The sequence below is a fragment of the Rattus norvegicus genome, chromosome 3, assembly GCF_036323735.1.
Source record: "Rattus norvegicus strain BN/NHsdMcwi chromosome 3, GRCr8, whole genome shotgun sequence".
NCBI classification, from domain to species: Eukaryota; Metazoa; Chordata; class Mammalia; order Rodentia; family Muridae; genus Rattus; species Rattus norvegicus.
The window spans coordinates 25053104-25077212 of record NC_086021.1 but is presented as its reverse complement, the minus strand read 5'-3'; the positions used below and the strand labels follow the sequence as shown (position 1 = coordinate 25077212).

The 24109-nt window shown below is 36.7% G+C and overlaps 2 pseudogenes; both read right to left on the bottom strand.

Moving 5' to 3' along the window:
• Positions 1-10035: 10035 nt before the first annotated feature.
• Positions 10036-10938, bottom strand: LOC134486051 (N-alpha-acetyltransferase 11-like; annotated as a pseudogene).
• Positions 10939-10987: 49 nt separating this feature from the next.
• Positions 10988-11329, bottom strand: LOC134486055 (thioredoxin-like protein 4A; annotated as a pseudogene).
• Positions 11330-24109: the final 12780 nt, after the last annotated feature.

The window sequence follows — 24109 nt, the reverse complement described above, 5'->3', positions numbered from 1 at the left end:
AGAACAGTCTTAAGAAATGATCTTGAAATTAGTCTGTCATTTCCTCAGAAAATTAGATACAGTTCTATCTGAGGACCCAGCTATACAACTCCTTGGCATATACCCAAAAGATGCTCTAACATATAACAAGGAAACATGCTCCACTATGCTCATATGAGCCTTATTCATAATATCCAGAAGCTGGGAAAAAACCTACATGTCACTCAACAAAGGAATGGATACAGAAACTGTGGTATATTTGGACAATGAATAATTACTCAGCTATTGAAAACAATGACTTCATGAAAGTTTTAGGAAAATGAATGGAAGTAAAAAATATCATCCTGAATGAGGTAACCCAATCAGAAAAGAACACACACGATATGTACTCACTGAGAAGTGGATATTAATTTTAAAACTTGGCATACCCAAGATACAATTTACAGACTACATGAAGCTCAAGAAGAAAGACAAAAGTGTGGATGTTTCAGTTCTTCTTAGAAGGGGGAACAAAATAATCACAGAAGAAAATACGGACATAAAGTGTGGAGCAGAGACTGTAGGGAAGGCCATCCAGAGACTGCCACACATGGTGATCCATCCTACATGCAGTCATCAAAACCTAATCACTATTGGGAATGCCAAGAGTTGCATGCTGAGAGAAGCTGTCTCCAGATAGGCTCTGTCAGAGCCTGAGAAATTCAGAGGCAAGTCCTTGCTGCCAAACACTGGACTGAGAATGGGGTCCCCATTGGAGGAGTTAGAGAAAGGACTGAGGTATGTGAGGGGATTTGCAACCTCATAAGAAGAATAGGATCAACCTACTAGATACCAGAAAGCTCCCAGGGACTAAACCACCAACCAAAGAATACACATGGAGTGACCCAAGTCTCCAGTCGCATATATAACAGAGGACCGCCTTGTTGGGCAGTAATAGGAGGAGAGGTCCTTGCTCCTATGAAGGCTTGATGCTTCATCATAGTAGAATGCCAGTTTGGGGAGGTAGGATGGAGTGGGTAGGTAGGTTGCGGGAGCACCCTCATGGAGGCAGGGGTGTGGGGATGGAATAGGGTTTTTTTGGGGAGGAGAAACCAGGAAAGGGGATAATATTTGAAATGTAGATAAAGAGAATGTCCAAGAAAAAAAAAGAAATGGTCATTCTACCAAAAGTATTCATTAGATTCAGTGTGAGCCCCATCAAAATTCCAGTAGATCCACAGATCTTGAATGGACTAATCTCAACTTCAAATGAAAGTAAACACACACACACACACACACACACACACACACAGAGAGAGAGAGAGAGAGAGAGAGAGAGAGAGAGACAGACAGAGACAGAGACAGAGACAGAGAAAGAGAGAGAGGTAGATATCTAAAACACTGTGTATAATAAAAGTATGGTATTGGCACAAAACAGACACAGTGATAAAAAGAATTGACCTGATAAGCCAGACACAAATTTACATACCTATGGTAGATTTCATCAAATGTCTGCACGCAGGAGAATTAAAATAGGTTTATACTTATCACCCTGTACAAAACTAAACTACAAATGCAAGAAAACTACAACAATAAGCCAGATATACTCAATATGATAGGAGAGTATGTAATGAATAACCTTGAACTCACTGACAGAAGAGAATACTTTCTGAACAAGACTCTATTAGTGAAAGTGCTAACACCAATATTTAATAAAAATGGGACCACCTTAAACCAAGAAGGTATACATGCCAAAAGACACTGTCATTAGGCAAATCAAGAGCCTACAGAATGGGAAAAGATATTTAACTAACAATACATTCTATAGAGGACAAATGTACTAAGTACATAAAAATAAAAAAATTGGTTTTCAATAAAAATATGCAAACTTTTTCATTCTCTATAAAAATCAGTATGGAGGTTCCTCAGAAAGTTGGAAATCAATTTATCTCAAGATCTAGCTATACCACACTTCAACATAAACCCAAAGCATATTTCATCATATCAGAGAGAGACTTTCCCTACTATATTTAATGCTGCTCTATTCCCAATTACCAGAAAGTGGAAATGAGCTAGATGCCTCTCTAAAGAAGAATGGATGAATAAAATTTGATAGTTTACATATTCCAATATTACACAGTTGTTAAAGAAAATGGCATCATGTAACTTGCAGGCAAATGATGGAACTGGAAAATTAACATCCCAAGTGAGGTATCCTCGACCCAGAAAGACAAGTATGTCCTACATCACCTACACATGGATATTAGCTGTTAAGCAAATGAGAATTAAGCTTCACTGAATGTATAGAATAGAAACAATTAGACTTTTAAAACATGGAGATAATTTCTATATGGGAAAATATGATTTATCTTTTGCAGGGCAGAGATTTTCCTACTTACTGAAAAATTAGGTTAAATCTGGACTTTAATTAATGTTGTTTTGAAAGGGATTGATCTCTAAGAGGTAATCCAAAGCTTGATAGAAAAGAAAATATAGAATTAAACACAGGTTCTTACATTTAACCAGAAGCAGCATATCATGGAAGACATATTCCATTGAACTTCTCATACAAAATCAGATTAATATAAGCTGACTATATCATCACTTAACTGTTTTTTCTCTTGATATAATCATTATCAACACCATACTCAAGAATGTCCTTCTATATGCCTGATGTGCCAGTTATGGCAGGATTACTGAATTTATGAAACTTTATAGTATTTTATTAAGTGAAGCTTCAGTTAATTACAAAAGTACAAAATTATAATTCATTTAAATTACTTTTAAGATGTGTTATCATATTCTATGACTAAGGGAGTGCTAATATTTTTATAAATTATTTTAATTTTTATATAAAAGTATGGCACACATGGAGCTCTCTATGAAGACCAAAAGAGGATGCAGGGTGAGTTGAAGATAGGGTTATAAGATGTGTGCGCCACCAAAAGTCAACAATAGGAACCAAATCTAAGTCCTTTGGACAGGCAGAAAATGCCTAGACAAGATAACCTGCGGATGTTAATCTTTGGACACAAACTAGGAAAATCAAGTTTCCTGAGAATTTCAAAAGTCTATGCTGGTCTTGCATTTCTTCTGTGTTTTTTTTTTAATGTGTTTTGTTTTAAAAGCAAACTAGACTGACTAAGACCAAACAAATTGGGTATAATTTCAAATACTTTGAGTTATTTAGTGATAATAATTTAACTAATTTAATAGGTAATAATTTTAATTTACAAATTTATTATATTAATATCGGCTTTACTCTATAAAACTTACTATATATTGATAGTTGTGTGTCCTCCTCTGTATCCTTCAAAGATGTCTGGCTTCACAGAAGTGTGTGAAGGTTTCTGATTCTATGTCAGGAAAGCACATTACAATTTAAAGTTCCTTGTGATTTTGTGTCTATTCAGTTCTAAGGTTCTCAGTGTTAAAGAAGTCTCCATGCTACCTTTTTCATAAGGAACCTTATGTTGAAAAAAATAAAAATTGACAATTTTTGAAGATTCATATGCATTTCACAATATTTTAAACCAATATCTTCTTATACACATGCTGTCTATCCATCTATCTGCCTGTCCATCGGTCCATCCATCCGTCCATCCATCCCTCTCTATCTATCTTTCTATCTATCAATCTATCTATCTACCTATCTATCTATCTATCTATCTACCCATCCATGTATCTGTCTTCTATCTCATCTATATCATACAGGTATATATATCTACATCTATATGTATATTTATAGTTGTGAAAATGTTATTCATTACAAACACTTGTGGTTCCACCTGTGTACAAAAATTATGTTTTAAAGCCACAATGAGAATAAATGAAATGCACGTGTCACTTTGCCAGATGACATGTGCCTTAGAATATTCACATCACAATAGTCTTTCAGCCTGACAACTACAGAATCCTCAGACCTCAGTAGTTTTCTAGCCACTGTAGTCACCAGTTTGGTGTCTAGAGGCAGGAAGGCAAACGAAAATTTCACATTGTTTGATAAGTTCTTCATCGCAGGCTCTACTAAAAAGGTATATATTTATATAATTTGATTCTCATGATAGACTTATGGTATCATGAAGTGTTCTGTCTTGATTATTCAAGATCATATGAGATAACTCAACTCATCAGTGGTTTCTTGATAGGGTAATCATTGTAGCAATATTCAGTACCAATCTTCTACAGAAACAAAGTTATCACATGGAGAGGGGTATATTTTGTGCTACACAGGAGAATAATTTCTGTAAAGTTTTAAAAACTGTACAAGTTAGAAGTGAGGATTATTTTATGCTCAATCCAATTACTTTACCCCCATGGCTGTAGATTTTTATTTTAAGAAACTGGTAAATCTAACCCACAATCTAAGAATTCTCTGGTTTTTAAGAAATTGTTATTGTTTCCAACACACATTGTGCCCTTTGGAATCAAATGCTCAGAATTTAACACTGACTCAGATGAGACATGCACAGCTTTCATGACATGGTCATTAACTTAAAATTTTGTTCATGAAGCTGAGGTACTACTATTTTTTAAACATATTTTTACAATACTGCTTGATGTGTGTGATGGCAACTATTGACTGTTCTCCTTTTGATTCATGTGAGTCTTAAGTCCTTTCTAAGTGAAAGCTATGACATTTCTGTACATATTCTTTGAAAGATGTAACATATATTGTGGGATGAATTATAGTCACTTGAGTAACTATATATTTTAAATATCTAAACTGAAAGAGCAGGGCACAGTAAAGAAACCACCAAAACAGAAGCCACTCCCTTATTATAGGGAACAATTTTATTATGAATAAGAGAGAAAAATGTTCAGAGGCACATGGAAAATTTCAGAATATAGAAAACAGAAACAGGCTTGACCAAGTCTGGGAAAAGACAAGGAAGACTGTCAGAAGAGAGAATGGAGATAGCTTGGTCACGGAAAAGGACTCACAAAGAGAGGAAGGGGATTATAGCACATGTTAGGAGTTAGTATAATGAAGAAGGGGATGAGGATGTTGGAAAATGTCTGTAACCTAGATGTGGATTTTAAATTTATACCAAGTATGATTACCCCCTTCAAGAATAAAGAAGGTCAGAATGGAAATTGATATCCTAATATGAACAAGTCAATGGAGAGCCATATGTCCCCTTTGCCACAGTCAGAGGAAATGTCTACCTTTGCTAGACAAGACCAATTTCAGAAATTTTTTGATGAATGCTTGTATTTTTCAATTTTTCCTTTTATTGTTCTTGTTGTTTTTTTGTTTGTAACTATCAGGAATCTTTCTTTCTTGTGTCTTGAACTGGACCGAGCCTGGCAATTGAGATAACCTGATTATTTTCAGCACATCTACTGTTGGGAGCGGCTAAAGATGGCACTGACATCTAGTGGTCGTTTGTGGTATACAACCATTATAGCCGTGTCCCTGGCCTTCCTCTGGCATTTACAAGGCCAGGGTGATATGCATGCTAATAAGGTATCTCATACTGCACCAATCCCCAGAGGACAAGTTTACAGTCACTGTCTGTCTTGTATTTAAGGCGAGTGCCTTTGTTCCTCGGGGTCCCCATATCAACAATTAGGTGTTCCTGCAATAAAGGCTGTTGAGAAAAATCCGGCGGTGTTGTGTCTTCCTTGCTGGTCAGGGTGGGCGCAACAATCTACAATGTTAGCTCACAAAGGTTTAGTTATAGCATTTTCTCAGAGTATCATATCTGATATGTGACATAATATATATCTACATTAGGATTTATAAAAGTTTCAAAAAATCAGTTATAAAGTAGCAATGAAATAATTTTATTGGAGGGTATCACTACAAGTTTAGGAACTGCATTAAAGTGTTGTAGCATTTAGAGTTTGAGAACCATTGCTCTATATCCTACCAACTACACTTCTTCAAACTATTCCCATGACACTTCTGAAAAGGGTCCCACTTCTGAAAAGATCCTACTTCTTCAATACGTTCCCAATAGTTCCCTTCATCCATGACATAGTTTCTGTTACATTTTAAAGCTGTCTATAGCTCAACAGAATCATGCTTGGAAAACTGAGTCTGCATTTTAACTCCGTTCACCCTTTGAACTACAGTATGAACATTGGTTTTTAACTTATCCACTGAACACTTGTTCTCTAGGTGGAGCTCTGCATCAGGAGAATTTTTTTTTCTCCAATATGGACACAACTAAGGAGGAAGATGTAGGAGAAGGAAATCGAACTGTGGTTTGCCAAGGTGCTGCGGTTATCCGAAGAGGCTGGAAAAGAAAGAAACGATATCTGACCTTGTTCAATGACATTTTGGTGGTATCCACTAAACTGTAAGTATACGCATCATGCTTTCCTTACTATAAGAGGCTACTCAGTGGAAAGGCCTTAAGGTACAAAACTGTTTATAACTTCCTTTATTTTTGAGATTATAATTACTTTACATTCTCCTTCTTTTTCCTCTTCCATGTCCTTCCACATCCTTCCATATACCCCTCCTTGTTCTCTTTTGAAATCATGGCTTTCTGGTTTTTTTAATTACTCATTCTTGCTCATTTTTTTATATGTAAGCTAACATAAGATACACATATATAATAGATATTCATGGTTACATATATATGTACAGTTTCTAAGTACTTAAATATAACCTACTCAGTCAGTATAATATTGCTTGTATTTGTGTTTTCAGGAATGTGTATTTGGTATTAGATAGGCAATCTAATTGACAATCCTAGGGGAGATTTCTCTTACTCTCAAGTTTCCTTAGTGGCATATACTTCTTTGAGTAGGGTTGATGCTTACTGGACTACTCCTATATATTTCTCAATTTGTTTTGACACATTCTTTGGGCACATTTAAAAAATTAATTAATTAAGGTACTACTCTGCTGTTTGAATCTGGTGAAAGATTAGCGACAAGCTACCAAGGAGACAGTTATGCAGGCATGTGCCCACATTTCTAGCATTTTTTAAAAACTAACTTAGGAGTATTACAACTGGTAATGACAGCCCTGTGAACTATATAGTGACACATTTCTCTAAATAAAATATTAAACTCCTGATAAGCAGGAGCCTTCTTGCTTGGTGTTTACAAATAGATTACAGAAGCAAGATTGTTGGTCATAAGGAGCTACACATGTAAGCCTCATAGCTTCCAGATTAGCATGAAGAGACAGGAAGCAGCTTCTATCTCTCCACTATCAAGGGAAACTGCTGGCACTAAGTCTTGCTTGGTGATTCTGCAGACACTAGAGAAAACTGTTGTGATTGAATGAAACTGCGTACTTGGTTATATTAGAATTTATGGCCATAGAGATGTTTTCTGGGACCACATCATATATAATCTCCACTACTTATGATCACAGCCTTCTAGAATATGTGATGCTGGTATTGATACTATCAAGTAAATATCTTAAGTGGTGTTCCCATAAGTACATAAATTTATCAGACAGACATCAATAAAATAGTCTATTCCATTTTGGGGGGGGGCAGGGGTTAAATTTTCTGATCATCAGTGAATCATTTTCCAGAAGATCCATTTCACAGATTGTGAGAAAAATAAAATATTCAGGTGAGAGTTCTTCTATACATTATAAATACACCAACTGGGTATGTTTTTCTTGCAACCCTGATCAGTCATGTGAGCTCCTTCACAGAAAATGGTAATTAGTGTCTGAGGCAGGCTGAAAATAAAAGAATGGACTGGGTGTCTGTCAATCTGTCCATCTTTCTTGTTTTTTTTTGGTACAGAGCTCCCTTTCTTTCCACAGTGGGAAATCTTCACATTTTATATTAAAAGATAGTAATCAACTCATCAGAAATGTAAAAAGAAATAAACTGATCATTTGCCATATAAGTGTAGTTGATGGAAGGAAGTAAACTTAACTTTGTGCTGAGAATAAAGGAAACGGAAATGGTTGGTTTCTTAAAGGTAGTACATATGATCCCTTCTGTCATGTTGCAATTGTAATTAAAACTATTTTTAGATTCTCATTCACATTATGGAAAGAAGTTTATCAAGTTTATAAGGAGTGATTATTGTTATTTCCATTTTCAAGGAAGATTATCTCTTATCAGACATTGGAATTAGAAGTTTCAGGTTCAAGCATTTCTTGGGAATTTTATATATATGTTTAAATGGTGAATATAAAATGTAAATATAAATATCTCATTACTGAGACATGTGTGTATGTATATCTTGAAGTACATGTTGCACGATGGCTTGTATTTAAACTATAGTATGTTACATTAGATTATATGAGGAATCTTTCTTTGTAGTGCAATTAGTCTTCCCATGTTTTAAATATTAAAGGTTTATATACAGGATTTTTGAACCATGATTTATTCTTGTGATATTCTGTCCCCTGAATTTGAGAGGGAGTCATTATCTTCAGTTATCTAGCCACATATTAGCTCATGAGTATCAGAAGGAAAGTTCAATACCTAGGTTTACAAAGCAAATGCACCATCCATCATTAAAAAATGCAAAAAAAATCATGAGTGTGGTGAGGAGATCTGTCAGGAGATAGAATGGAAGGAGAAAGTGACACAAACAATCATCAAATGCATTGTATTTTAATGTAGAATTCTTGAAGAGCAAATTACTCAGAAAAAGAATGACAAAAAAAGAAAATTTATGCTTCAAAAATTATTGTTTCTTAAAAACACTTCTAATAATACCAGAATGCTTGATAGGAAGACATTATTCTAATTATTTGGCTAAATTATTGGAAAAAAGGATCGTCTTTTTGGTTACTTGTGTGATATATAATTTGTGGGTTTTCTACAGGAGCTACTAGAATGAGGTCATTGAATATTTTAGTAAAGGGAGATAGACAACAGAAAATTTTACTAAGCCAAACAATATTTTTGTTTATATTCTGGAAAGATTTTTCCATGTAATTAATTAAAATAAAAAATCTTGAAATAATTTCCTTTGTGTATTATGGGAAAAAAACAAAGCAAAATAGTTACTCCTTAACTAAATCCAGGTAAGAAATATTGATACAGGTGGCTTTCTGTAAGTGCCGCTGTGCTTAGATTTAGCAATGGATGTGTCCTTTTTTGCTCTGGGGCAGGAAGAACTTGGTTTTACCACAACACCAACTACAATGCAAATTAAACTAACAGATATTTGATTCTCTTTATAAAAATAAGAAATTTAAGATAAAACATGTCATTCCATTGGCTTACCTGTGGATTGGTGATGAACTGGACGCATTCAGATCAGACAACACTGCTGCTTCCAAGTCCATTTACCTATACTGGCCGATGGGATATGTTGTTGCCACCTTTCGGTAAGACCTAGAGTTCGGACCTGTGATCACAAGATGATAACTTCAGAAATTGTGGGTCAAATTAATGGAGTGTAATTCACTTCCCAGTGAATGAGTATACTCATTCTAATATTCTCCAATTAGAAAACAAAAATCAGGCTATGGTTATTGGTGACCATTGAAGAGTGTGTATCTATCTAGTAACTCCTTTCACCAAATGCTTTCATCATCCCAAAATGTTTGCAAAAATAGAGTCAATTTTAGTCTAATTGTACACAGGATGCCAACTCAACTTTCCCCCTTCTATGATAATCCTAGATTTTTCTATACTCTTCATTATATCTATTTCCACATGTACGTAGGTGCTTTATGGTTTTTTGCTTTGTTTTTGTTTTTTGTTTTGTTGTTTGTTTGGGGTTTTTTCTTCTCCTTATATTTTTATTTGTTCAGGTTAGAGATTGCAGTTTAATTTTTGCTTGTCATTTCCTTAAGATCTACAAATTCTGCTCCCATATTAGTCCAGAACCTATCATCGTCTCCCACCAGGAAAGAGAGCATTCTTCTTGAAAAGAAAGGAGGGCAAGGCCAGGCAGTTCCCCAGAAAGCAAGAGCGGATAACTCCCCACAAGGGAGAGGGCATGAGGACTAGCTTGACGGTTCTACTCCAAGGAAAACCCAGATAAACACTGGCAAATGCAGGATGCTGGGGTATTCTCAAGTTGTCCCCACTTCCTGTTTAGCATTCTAAGGTTTGGAAACCTGCAGGATATACAGAACCAGTACAGCACTGAACAGAATCTGATGGCAGCATGAAGAAGCCAAGAAAGGCTCTGCATGGCAGTCCTCAGGCCTCCTTGACTCCCGCACAACAGGTTCTGTGTCCAGGTGTGCCTCCATGATCATACAGGTTATGGAGAAGGTTGCTAAGCATCAAAAGGAGAGCCATTTGCGTCACAGGACTGCAGAACAAGGTTCCCAAGAACAATATGACTAAAATACGAGGACCTGTTGTGCTCAAGCAGGTCCTAAGAGGCGGACCCCAAGGTCTGCAAGCTGTCTTGGACATCAGTGCTATCTTTGCCATTACTGCCACTGTCACCTCCAGCCAGGTTGTCCTGCTGATAGGCCTCTTCGGAACCAGGAAGTGTGCTACCCTGATTCTCCTTGGAACCAAAAACGACATATCCGCCTTTCTTCAGCTCCAGTTGCCTTCTCAGCTCATCTGCCATCTGTGAGAGATCTCGCTTCAGAGCATATGCATCTTCGCCATCTGCATAGTACTTGGGCTCCACCTCACTAACCTGGAAGTTCAGGGTGCTGGAACAGAGGTGCAAGGCTGCTCAGTTGCTCTTCCTGGCATGCAGGGAGACATACTTTGCACTGAGTCCTCTATCATGGCCTGGGAAGCCTGGTCCATTAGCTTCTTGGCCAGGCCAAAGCTTAGGTGGCAGCGCTTCACAGCCAGTGGGGTGATGTGTCCATGAGGGACGTTATCAGGATCCTCTTCCATTTTGGCCAGAACATAACCCACAATCTTCCCAACCTCATCCTCAGCAATGTAGGAGAGCTGGGCCACGAGAAGCCATGATAGTAGTACTTCATCTGGTAGTTCTCGGGCAGGCAGAGCAGGTTGCAGTGTTGTATGTTTATCAGGTCATATGGCCGAGCCCAGCAGATGCTCATATTGGCGGCAGAAAAGCCTATCAGACTCGGGAGAATCAGAGAGGATGCCACAGGGCACAAGCGACACCAGAATCATTTGCTTTAAGACACCTGGGTTATCCAAACGGAACTCATACGAGATGAGGAAGATCTCTCACTATCTTCCATTTCGTTTCGGCGATACTGTACAGAACTTTGTATATCTTCATGCAAGTGGGGTCCTAGTCGTGTTCGAAGTAAATGATGACCACGCAGTCCTCCTCTGAAAGGATTGGCCGGTCTACCTGCCAGCCATTGTGTAGATGCGGAAGCATGTACAACATTTTGGACGCACTTGCACAGCATGACCTCGCGAGCTACCTCTAACCTCGTGTGAGCCCACAGGGGCCGGACCAATGGGCAAAGCACCAGTGTGCTTTATGTTTTGATCTGCGATGTTCAAGACTCCACAAGATCCATGGGGCAGGACAGAGGTGCATTGTCCTAGAAGAATGTGAACAAGACAAGATCTTATTTATCCTAGACATTCTTCTTCCCAAAATGATCTGATTTTATCTGTGTCTTAAAAGTACACAGATCTATCTCTTCCCAATAATATTGTGTAGTATAATTAAATTTGAAAAATACTTTATATACTCCCACATTTTCTTAAAAATTAGTATTTAATTGAATGATGAAAAGTTACTCATGCAATACTCAAGTATTTGAATGTCTCTGCAGAAGAATATCACTGGTTTTTATAGTCAATTAAAAAGGACTGGTGTCATTAGACCATCAGAGTCAGGTATAATTTTCAGAGTTCAGGAAAATTTCAAATTTGCATTCTAATCTTTCATGAGAAGATGTGCTCATGGCATATTGATATTATATTGAGTGTAGTTGATGGAATCACAGGGATTGTGTAGCATGTGCCTTCTGCTCTAATCAAACATACACCAAAATTCAAATTTTTTTCCACATGGAAAGTTCATGCATACTCCATATTTGAGCTCTTTTCATTCTTCTATCCAAATTCACAGTTGACTCAAATAACACAAACACAAGTTTTATGAGCATTCTAGGCTCTGTGACTTTGTTCTTTACATGGAAAAACATTTGTCATAGACTCTGACAAAGAGAAGATCACCTTTTGTTCTCTGAATGTTTTCTATTCCTCTGGTAAAATCTCAAAAGTTTGTTATTTAATACTTAGGGTTTCTCTCTTATCAAATATGAGAAATATTATATTTAGGGATGGTAAAGTGTCACATGACAGCACGGCAGTACAAAAATTAGGTCAGTTAGAGGTGGAATCGTGTAGAGACTGCCAAATATACCTATACCATAATTGATGACCACAGACGTAAGATATTTTTCTGCATAATAACCTTAAAAATCTTACCATTTATCATGACTCTAATATTTTTCAATTTCACAGTTCCATGGAACAGACCATTTGGTGGTATTTCTTTCTACAAAGATATTTTACTTTTGTTAATATTTTAATTCCTTGGTGATATAGGAATGGTAGTATGTGCTTACATGTATATATATATATATATATATATATATATATATATATATATATATATACACACACATTTGATATTCTGTCTCAAAATCAGTTGTTAATTAGATGGTCAATGGAAAATGCTTTGCATTCTCCTGTCCATTCCTTATTTTATTTAATTTGGTGGAAGTTCTGCATTTATTATTTCCTCTTCGTATTAGAGTAAACAGTACTCTCAAGTCTTATTTTTAGTTCCACTAAGTAGATGTCACTCTATCATACACATTCCAACCATCTGCTGCTTCCTCCTTTGAGGTCAAGCAAATTTCTATTCTTCTGTTTGTTTCAGGCACATCATTTTGAGGACTGGCTATACTACTTAGGTCAATGTGTTATTACCTGACTATATCTGTTTCTGAAACATTTTTGAGTATTCACCAGTCAAATAATGAATATTGCTGAACTTATTTTCTTATATTGAAAGCTAAGATGATTCTGAAAAAATATTAACAAGGATTAGCTTGAAATATGCTCCTAATTAATCTTGCTGTACTGTATATTTTTGTTGCATTTCATAGATCCATTCGTGAAGTCAAGAAACACAACAAAATGGAACTTCCCATGCGGATATTCACTGAGAACATTGCAGGCTGTGACACTGTATGTGAATACAAAACCAAAACTAATATTTCATATTCATGACTAGGAGAGAGACAGTTTGTAAAGTAATGGAAGATGGAGACATAAGAAGAGCATGGATGGGGAGAGCAGGACAGAGGGAGAGAGGGACAGAGGGACAGAGAGACTGAGGGAGAGAATTTAGACAGTATTGTGTGGAACTAATTAAATTATTTCACATTAAATTATATTAAATTATATCTGTAGTCAATGCAGACATAGGACTCTCATATGTGATGTGTAGAGAGCAACATGAAACAAGACTGATTCATCTACTAGAGATCCAAAAAGAAGAAATACTTTTTGTTATATCACTGAAAATTGAACCAAATATTTCCAACAGCATATATTTCCAAGTGGAGTATTATTAGTACAATTAAACTGCCCCCTCCTTAGTCCTTATTGCTTATATATAAACTTGTGTGTTGTTTCCTCTATTCCTTATTCATTTTAAAATATTTATGTCTAGTAAACAATTTTTATTATATAATATTATCATAAAGCATTATTGATATACCTAAGTGTTATAACCATAACACTCCATACCTAAGTGTTCAATGATATTTTAGCTCTTTATCTCCATTCCTAAGTGTTCAATGATATATTAGCTCTTTATCTCCATTCTGTGCTCTTTCTCTAAGTCTCTTACTATGCATCCTTATACCTTCCTCTGAATACCAGCTACAAAGTCATGGCTTTCATCCTCATGTTTATTTGAATAATCTAGTCATGAGGGTATCTTTGCATGTAATTTTTGTTCAGAAATTACCTTTATAAATTTAACAGTGGTGTGTGTGTGTGTGTGTGTGCGTGTGTGTGTGTGTGTGTGTGTGTGTGTGTGTGTTCATCTTTGTGTATGGTGTTTAGGATAAAACTCACAACCTCACAATACTATACAGTAGTTCTATCATTGAGATAAACATAAATATCTATTGAATAATTGTCTATTTTTCTCAGGCTTATATTATTGTTCACTTCCCAGTATTGGGTTTAGTGCAGATCAAAAATTTTACTACTATGTAACATGTAGAGCATTGAAGGCATTTCCTACTGTAAAGCAGAATAGACTGTGACTCAGGGATCACCACCTCTCTGCCTTTCATAAATGCTAATGGGTACACCTAGAGTCAGTGTTCTAACATGTCACTGTGGACACTGCACTAGACTTACAAAGGGCACTATAATGAAGGTATTTTAGATCACCAAGCAATTTCTTACTCGTACCAGGTCCACGTTACACAAAACAGTAACTAAAAATAGCATAAAATAGATTTTGAGTCAGTGACATAAATCAGGGAACACTCATTAGCTTGGCTGAACCATATGTGTCCTTAGGACAGAGAAGAGCAGAAGAGCAGAACGTCCCATAGGGAAATGGTCTCTTGCCTCTGCTGTTTGACTTTAGCTGTGGCAAATGCTCAGTGTTGTACACTTTTGTGACTTAGATCCATTTGCTTTAACATGAACATTTTTACTAATTCTCTCCCATGACTCTAGTGCTTTAATATTTTATCCTACCATAATTATTAAAAACCTTTCGTGTAGTTCAGAAGATTGGTAATAGATAATTATAACTTTTATTCATGTTATATGTTTATATCCTTTTTGTCTTTGAAGAGATATTATCAGATCATCAAAACATTCTTCTACCTTTCTTAGATATCTTCCCTTATTTTCTTTCTTCATATTCTCTAGTCAGTATTCAGAAATAATTCTTCATATATATTTTATAAATATATCAATTTTTAGGAGTTTTCATTGATTTTTTTGTTTATACTTTAGCCTTTTCTTTTATCGTTTGAAAATTCTTTGAATCATCAATGTATTTCATTACACTTAAGATAAACCTGTAAAGTTTTTCTATGGATAAATTAGGAAAATGTTTTAATCCTATTTTTATATTAGGATTTTTCCGCCTAATTTTTGTTTTTTCTTTACTCTTAAGATTGAATGTAGATCTCTCAGACACTGCTTATATTTTAAAATAGATAGATGCAGATGATTTTAGAATTATCTTTATTCGATAATTTCATATAAGTATAGAAATGCCAAATCACCTGCACAAACACAAGGTATCCCCAAACCTTTCCCTATATTCATGTTCTTTCCTTTTCTTGACTTTACTAATTACCAATGTATAAAATATTGACTTTTGGTCTTAGCATTGTATAGAAAACAACTGCACTGTCCTCATGAGTCAATGCTTATGCCATGGCTGGGGGACAGCATTTTACTACATGCCTCCATGATTTTAGTAATCTGTTTTAAAATTCATACCTTGTTAGTGATAGTATCACCTCACTGTTGCACATTTAGTCTATTAATATGTAATTTCAATATTTACAGTTATTATTTCTATCTGAAGATATAGGCAAATATATTTACGTTAAACGTTTTTTTTATTTGTCTTTGAAAAATTAAAACATTTTATTCCTCATAGAGGGAGCATGTGAACTATCCTAAGGTTGATCTTCTCTCTTAAGAATTGTTTACCTTTCTGTGGTTCATCATGAGTCAAGAAATATTTTAGCATATATAATAAAACTACCAGTTCTATTTTAGTTTTCATGCTTTCAAAATGTTATTTGTAGAAATATTTTATTTAAAAAGTCTCTTTGTCTTGAAATCTGATTTACAAAAACAATCACCATCAGAAAGAGATGTATACACCTTTGCAACCATTAATTAGACATTAATATGTTTCTAATGCTCTGAAAACAAAATGTTTACAATAATGTGAATTAAAGTCCCATGTGAAGTATTACTCTATCTCATGTGCAGAATTCTTTATAATAAAACTTTTTTGTCTTAAAATTATACCAATGTTTTCAGACATTCATCAAAATATCAGAAGATTTACTTTTCATTAAATGTTCTATGCTTACCGTGTGTGTGTGTGTGTGTGTGTGTATGTGTGTTCCTATGAGTATGTGGTTTATGAATATATGTACATATTTCAATGTGCCATATTGGTGTAAGAACGAAACTTGCAGGTGATTATTTCCTTCTGGCATGTATGATTTCTGAGTCCTGATCTATATTTTCACCCATAGGTGATTAATTTTACATTCTGAACAAAAACTTAAATTTGTTCCTTTATTGTTACATTCCAACCACAAGATCAGAGCTGGTTTTTTTTTCATATTCTAAGATGCTTTTGCATAATTGTTAGCCTCTGCATAAAAAGATACAAAGTCAGTTAGTGTAAGTTGTCCTTTTCATAAAATTTTACTAAGCTGACATGTAACATTGGGGTCTTGGATGAATCATCAGAAGCACTCAAACATACACACAAACACACACACACGCACACATACACACACACAGGCACACACACATGCAAACACACCACAGACACAGACACACTCACTCATATTATTTTCAAAGTAATAGATTATGCATAGCAGTTGATTAATAAAAAGTAAAAATTAAAAAGTAATGAATGAAACCTTTGTAAAAGAGATGGCTTGTGAAGTGGTTTTCTTAGGTTTGGGTTCATGGTTGTTATGGATAGGGAGAGAGCACATGTGCTGTGTTTCTCATTTAAGGGACTGTTTCTTAGATACTTACAATCCTCATCAAAGATAACTGATAATATAGATACTAACTTCATAAAAATATACTTATGTACTCACTGTCTGGTTATTTATTAGATTTCCAGTACATCAGTGGTTTCTTGTCCGATTACTATGCTTTGATTTCATGCTATATTCTTGCTGCTGTCTTCCTTGGTCTCTGGAGCAGATTCTACGTGTGAGAGGCAGTAGAGAGCTAATAGTACAAGTACCTTGTTTTTTCCTGGGAGTGTTAAGAAATGGGGTCTTGTTTCTAATATATTCATTATGGATATCTAGATCTATCACCATAAAAGAATTCAACACTCTATATCTGTATGCCATCTAAGTATTTACAAACCCTGGTATGATAAGAGTGCTCACTAATTTTAATTTTTATAAAAATAATTGTGCTGCTTCCCAACCTCATTTTCCTAGAACTGTGCATATGAAGCACATGGAAGTAAGGCTGTAATGATGGAAGTCCAGTTGGAGAGGAAGCAAACGTCTCTGCTCTCTTTTTAAGTGACCTCCCTGACTACGTTCTGCCATAATGAAAGAGAAATCAGGATGCTGAGCTCTAGCACCCATGGCTTCTCAATCACCCTTTATCATACACAACCTGTTACAGTTATGTTTGATTTTTCAGTACCCAAGAACTAAATTCTAATATAAATATGTTAGACTGAGTGTCTTCCAGACTTAGCCTATGGGAAGAAAATGAGTTCTACATTAGAGGAGTTGTTACAGATTATAAATTGTAAATAATGATTAGATCATATTAATGTTGTATTCATGAGCTTTCAGGTTATTTTATAGCATTTTACTCTCTGTACATTCTATAGCCTCTGTATATAACAGCAACAAACTTTGATATGGTGAATGACATAATCAGCAAGTTACTACCAATGATAAGAAAGCATGTAAGTTACTTTCAATCGATTTTGAGTTAAAATTGAATTTTGCTTTTGAGATTCACATATGTGGAAATGTGTAAATACAGATGAAATTTGATCATGATACATTTACAAATCATATTTTACAAATGGGTACTTTTTTATTTTATTTGTTAGGTATAAATTTCTTTCTTTTTTTTTTATTAACTTGAGTATTTGTTATTTACATTTCGAGTGTTATTCCCTTTCCCGGTTTACGGGCCAACATCCCCCTAACCCGTCCACCTCCCCTTCTTTATGGGTGTTCCCCTCCCCATCCTCCCCCCATTGCCGCCCTCCCCCTAACAATCACATTCATTGGAGGTTCAGTCTTAGCAGGACCCAGGGCTTCCCCTTACACTGGTGATTTTACTAGGATATTGAATGCTACCTATGAGGTCAGAGTCCAGGGTCAGTCCATGTATAGTCTTTAGGTAGTGGCTTAGGCCCTGGAAGCTCTGGTTGCTTGGCATTGTTGTTCATAACGGGTCTCGACCCCCTTCAAGCTCTTGCAGTTCTTTCTCTGATTCCTTCAACAGGGGTCCTGTTCTCAGTTCAGTAGTTTGCTGCTGGCATTCGCCTCTGTATTTGCTGTATTCTGGCTGTGTCTCTCAGGAGAGATCTACATCTGGCTCCTCTCTGCCTGCACTTATTTGCTTCATCCATCTTGTCTAATTGAGTGGCTGAATATGTATGGGCCACATGTGGGGCAGGCTCTGAATGGGTGTTTCTTCTGCCTCTATTCTAAACTTTGCTTCCCTATTCCCTCCCAAGGGTATTCTTGTTCCCCTTTTAAAGAAGAAGTGAAGCATTCACATTTTGATCATCCGTCTTGAGTTTCATGTGTTCTAGGCATCTAGGGTAACTCAAGCATTTGGACTAATAGCCACTTATCAATGAGTGCATACCATGTGTGTTTTTCTGTGATTGGGTTACTTCACTCAGGATGATATTTTCCAGTTCCAACCATTTGCCTACGAATTTCATAAACTCGTTGTTTTTGATAGCTGAGTAATATTCTATTGTGTAGATGTACCACATTTTCTGTATCCATTCCTCTGTTGAAGGGCATCTGGGTTCTTTCCAGCTTCTGGCTATTATAAACAAGACTGCGATGAACATAGTGGAGCATGTGTCTTTTTTATATGTTGGGGCATCTTTTGGGTATATGCCCAAGAGAGGTATAGCTGGATCCTCAGGCAGTTCAATGTCCAATTTTCTGAGGAACCTCCAGACTGATTTCCAGAATGGTTGTACCAGTCTGCAATCCCACCAACAATGGAGGTGTGTTCCTCGTTCTCCACATCCTCGCCAGCATTTGCTGTCACCTGAGTTTTTTATCTTAGCCATTCTCACTGGTGTGAGGTGAAATCTCAGGGTTGTTTTGATTTGCATTTCCCTTATGACTAAAGATGTTGAACATTTCTTTGGGTGTTTCTCAGCCATTTCGGCCTTCCTCAGCTGTGAATTATTTGTTTAGCTCTGAACCCCATTTTTTAATAGGGTTATTTGTCTCCCTGTGGTCTAACTTCTTCAGTTCTTTGTATATTTTGGGTATAAGGCCTCTATCTGTTGTAGAATTGGTAAAGATCTTATCCCAATCTGTTGATTGCCATTTTGTCCTAACCACAGTGTCCTTTGCCTTACAGAAGCTTTGCAGTTTTATGAGATCCCATGTGTCAATTCTTGATCTTAGAGCATAAGCCATTGGAGTTTTGTTCAGGAAATTTTTTCCAGCGCCCATGTGTTCGAGATACTGCCCTAGTTTTTCTTCTATTAGTTTGAGTGTATCTGGTTTGATGTGGAGGTCCTTGATCCACTTGGACTTAAGCTTTGTACAGGGTGATAAGCATGGATCCATATGCATTTTTCTACATGTTGACCTCCACTTGAACCAGCACCATTTGCTGAAAATGCTATCTTTTTTCCATTGGATGGTTTTGGCTCCTTTGTCAAAAATCAAGTGCCAATAGGTGTGTGGGTTCATTTCTGGGTCTTCAATTCTGTTCCATTGGTCTATCTGTACCAATACCATGCAGTTTTATCACTATTGCTCTGTAATACTGCTTGAGTTCAGGGATAGTGATTCCCCCTGAAGTCCTTTTATTCTTGAGGATAGTTTTAGCTATCCTGGGTTTTTTGTTATTCCAGATGAATGTGCAAATTGTTCTGTCTAACTCTTTGAAGAAATGGACTGGTATTTTGATGGGGATTGCATTGAATCTGTAGATCGCTTTTGGTAAAATGGCCATTTTTACTATATTTATCCTGCCGATCCATGAGCATGGGAGATCTTTCCATCTTCTGTGGTCTTCTTCAATTTCTTTCTTCAGAGTCTTGAAGTTCTTATTGTACAGATCTTTTACTTGCTTGGTTAAAGTCACACAGAGGTACTTTATATTATTTGGGTCTATTATGAAGGGTGTCGTTTCCGTAATTTCTTTCTCAGCTTGTTTCTCTTTTGTGTAGAGGAAGGCTACTGATTCATTTCAGTTAATTTTATACCCGGCCACTTTGCTGAAGTTGTTTATCAGCTTTTGTAGTTCTCTGGTGGAACTTTGGGATCACTTAAATATACTATCATATCATCTGCAAATAGTGATATTTTGAATTCTTCTTTTCCGATCTGTATTCCCTTGACCTCCTTTTGTTGTCTGATTGCTCTGGCTAGAACTTCAAGAACTATATTGAATGAGTAGGGAGAGAGTGGGCAGCCCTGTCTAGTCCCTGATTTTAGTGGGATTGCTTCAAGTTTCTCTCCATTTAGTTTAATGTTAGCAACTGGTTTGTTGTATATGGCTTTTACTATGTTTAGGAATGGGCCCTGAATTCCTATTCTTTCCAGGACTTTTATCATGAAGGGGTGTTGAATTTTGTCAAATGCTTTCTCAACATCTAATGAAATGATCATGTGGTTTTGTTCTTTAAGTTTGTTTCTATAATGGATCATGTTGATGGTTTTCCATATATTAAAACCATCCCTGCATGCCTGGGATGAAGCCTACTTGATCATGGTGGATGATTGTTTTGATGTGCTCTTGGATTCGGTTTGCCAGAATTTTATTGAGTATTTTTGCATCGATATTCATAAGGGAAATTGGTCTGAAGTTGTCTTTCTTTGTTGGGTCTTTGTGTGGTTTAGGTATAAGAGTAATTGTGGCTTCATAGAAGGAATTCGGTAGTGCTCAATCTGTTTCAATTTTGTGGAATAGTTTGGATAGTATTGGTATGAGGTCTTCTATGAAGTTCTGATAGAATTCTACACTAAACCCGTATGGACCTTGGCTCTTGTTGGTTGGGAGACCTTTAATGACTGCTTCTATTTCCTTAGGAGCTTTGGGGTTGTTTAACTGGTTTATCTATTCCTGATTTAACTTCAGTACCTGGTATCTGTCTAGGAAATTGTCCATTTCCTGAAGATTTTCAAGTTTTGTTTAATATAGGCTTTTATAGTAAGATCTGATGATTTTTTGAATTTCCACTGAATCTGTAGTTATGTCTCCCTTTTCACTTCTGATTTTGTTAATTTGGACACACTCTCTGTGTCCTCTCGTTAGTCTGGCTAAGGGTTTATGTATCTTGTTGATTTTCTCAAAGAACCATCTTTTCATTCTGTTGATTCTTTCTATAGTTCTTTTTGTTTCTACTTCGTTAATTTCAGCTCTGAGTTTGATTATTTCCTGCCTTTTACTCCTCCTGGGTGTATTTGCTTCTTTTTGTTCTAGCGCTTTTAGGTGTGCTGTCAAGCTGGTGACATATGATCTTTCCTGTTTCTTTCTGCAGGTACTCAGAGCTATGAGTTTTCCTCTTAGCACAGCTTTCATTGTGTCCCATAAGTTTGGGTATGTTGTACCTTCATTTTCATTAAATTCTAAAAAAGTCTTTAATTTATTTCTTTATTTCTTCCTTGACCAGGTTATCGTTGAGTAGAGTATTGTTCAGCTTCCACATATACGTGGGCGTTCTTCCCTTATTGTTATTGAAGACCAGCTTTAGGCCGTGGTGGTCTGATAGCACACATGGGATTATTTCTATCTTTCTGTACATGTTGAGGCCCGTTTTTTGACCAATTATATGGTCAATTTTGCAGAAAGTTCCATGAGGAGCTGAGAAGAAGATATATCCTTTTGCTTTAGGATAGAATGTTCTATAAATATCTGTTAAGTCTATTCGGTTCATGACTTCTCTTAGTCTGTCTACGTCTCTGTTTAATTACTGTTTCCATGATCTGTCCATTGATGAGAGTGGGGTGTTGAAATCTCCTACTATTATTGTGTGAGGTGCAATGTGTGTTTTGAGCTTTAGTAAGGTTTCTTTTACATATGTAGGTGCCCTTGTTTTTGGGGTATAAATATTTAGGATTGGGAGTTCATCTTGGTGGATTTTTCCTTTGATGAATATGAAGTGTCCTTCCTTATCTTTTTTGATGACTTTTAGTTGAAAATAGATTTTATTTGATATTAGAATGGCTACTCCAGCTTGCTTCTTCTGACCATTTGCTTGGAAAGTTGTTTTGCAGCCTTTCACTCTGAGGTAGTGTCTGTCTTTGTCTCTGAGGTGTGTTTCCTGTAGGCAGCAGAATGCAGGGCCCTTGTTGCATATACAGTTTGTTAATCTATGTCTTTTTATTGGGGAGTTTAGGCCATTGATGTTGAGAGATAATAAGGAATCGTGATTATTGCTTCCTGTTATATTCATATTTGGATATGAGGTTATGTTTGTGTGCTTTTCTTCTCTTTGTTTTGTTGCCAAGATGATTAGTTTCTTGCTTCTTCTTGGGTATAACTTGCCTCCTTATGTTGGACTTTACCGTTTATTATCCTTTGTAGTGCTGGATTTGTAGAAAGATATTGTGTAAATTTGGTTTTGTCATGGAATATCTTGGTTTCTCCATCTATGTTAGTTGAGAGTTTTGCAGGATACAGTAACCTGGGCTGGCTTTTGTGTTCTCTTAGGGTCTTTATGACATCTGTCCAGGATCTTCTGGCTTTCATAGGCTCTGTCGAAAAGTCTGGTATGATTCTGATAGGTCTGCCTTTATACGTTACTTGACCTTTTTCCCTTACTGCTTTTAATATTCTTTCTTTATTTTGTGCATTTGGTGTTTTGACTATTATGTGACAGGAGGAGTTTCTTTTCTGGTCCCATCTATTTGGAGTTCTGTAGGCTTCTTGTATGCTTATGCGTATCTCTTTCTTTAGGTTAGGGAAGTTTTCTTTTATGATTTTGTTGAAGATATTTACTGGTCCTTTGAGCTGGGAGTCTTCACTCTCTTCTATACCTATTATCCTTAGGTTTGATCTTCTCATTGAGTCCTGGATTTCCTGTATGTTTTGGACCCATAGCTTTTTCCTCTTTACATTATCTTTGACAGTTGAGTCAATGATATCTATGGAATCTTCTGCTCTTGAGATTCTCTCTTCTATCTCTTGCATTCTGTTGGTGAAGCTTGTATCTAAGGCTCCTTGTCTCTTCTTTTGGTTTTCTATATTCAGGGTTGTTTCCATTTTTCTTTCTTGATTGCTTCTATTTCCATTTTTAATTCCTTCAACTGTTTGATTGTGTTTTTCTGGAATTCTTTCAGGGATTTTTGTGATTCCTCTCTGTAGGCTTCTACTTGTTTATTTATATTTTCCTGTCTTTCTCTAAGGGAGTTCTTCACATCTTTCTTGAAGTCCTCCAGCATCATGATCAAATATATTTCTGAAACTAGATCTTGATTTTCTTGTGTGTTTGGATATTCCTTGTTTGCTTTGGTGGGAGAATTGGGCTCCGATGATGCCATGTAGTCTTAGTTTCTGTTGCTTGGATTCCTGCGTTTGCCTTTCGCCATCAGATTATCTCTAGTGTTACTTTGTTCTTCTATTTCTGTCAGTGGCTAGACTGTCCTATAAGCCTGTGTGTCAGGGGTGCTGTAGACCTGTTTTCCTGTTTTCTTTCAGCCAGTTATGGGAATATAGTGTTCTGCTTTCGGGCGTGAAGTTTTTCCTATCTACAGGTCTTCAGCAGTTCCTGTGGTCCCGTGTCCTGAGTTCAATAGTCAGGTCGCTTGGAGTAGGAGGGCTTGTCTTACCTGTGGTCCCGAGGCTCAAGTTTGCTCGTGGGGTGTTGCTTAAGAGCTCTCCGTGGGGGTAGCAACCAGGAAGGTCAGTGCACCAGGGTTCCAGATGGTGTTTGGTGTTTTCCTCTGGAATCAGTAATGTGGGCAGAGTGTAGTCTCTTCTGGTTTCCCAGGCGTGTCTGCCTCTCTGAAGGTTTAGCTCTCCCTCCCACGGGATTTGGGTGCAGAGAACTGTTTATCTGGTTGGTCCCTTCAGGTTCTGCCGGTGTCTCAGACGCAGGGGACCTGCTGCTGCTGTGCCCTTATCCAAGGGAACCCAGAGGCCTTATACAGTTGCCTCTTGGGCCAGGGATGTGGGCAGGTATGAGCAGTGTTGGTGGTCTCTTCAGCTCTCTAGTCTCAGGAGTGCCCACCTGTCCAGGCGCTGAGGTCTCTCTTCCACGGGGTTTGGGAGCAGCGAGCTGCTGCAGGCAGGGATCCGGGGGTTTGGGAATCCCGCTAAAACCAAATGGCTCCTTTTTG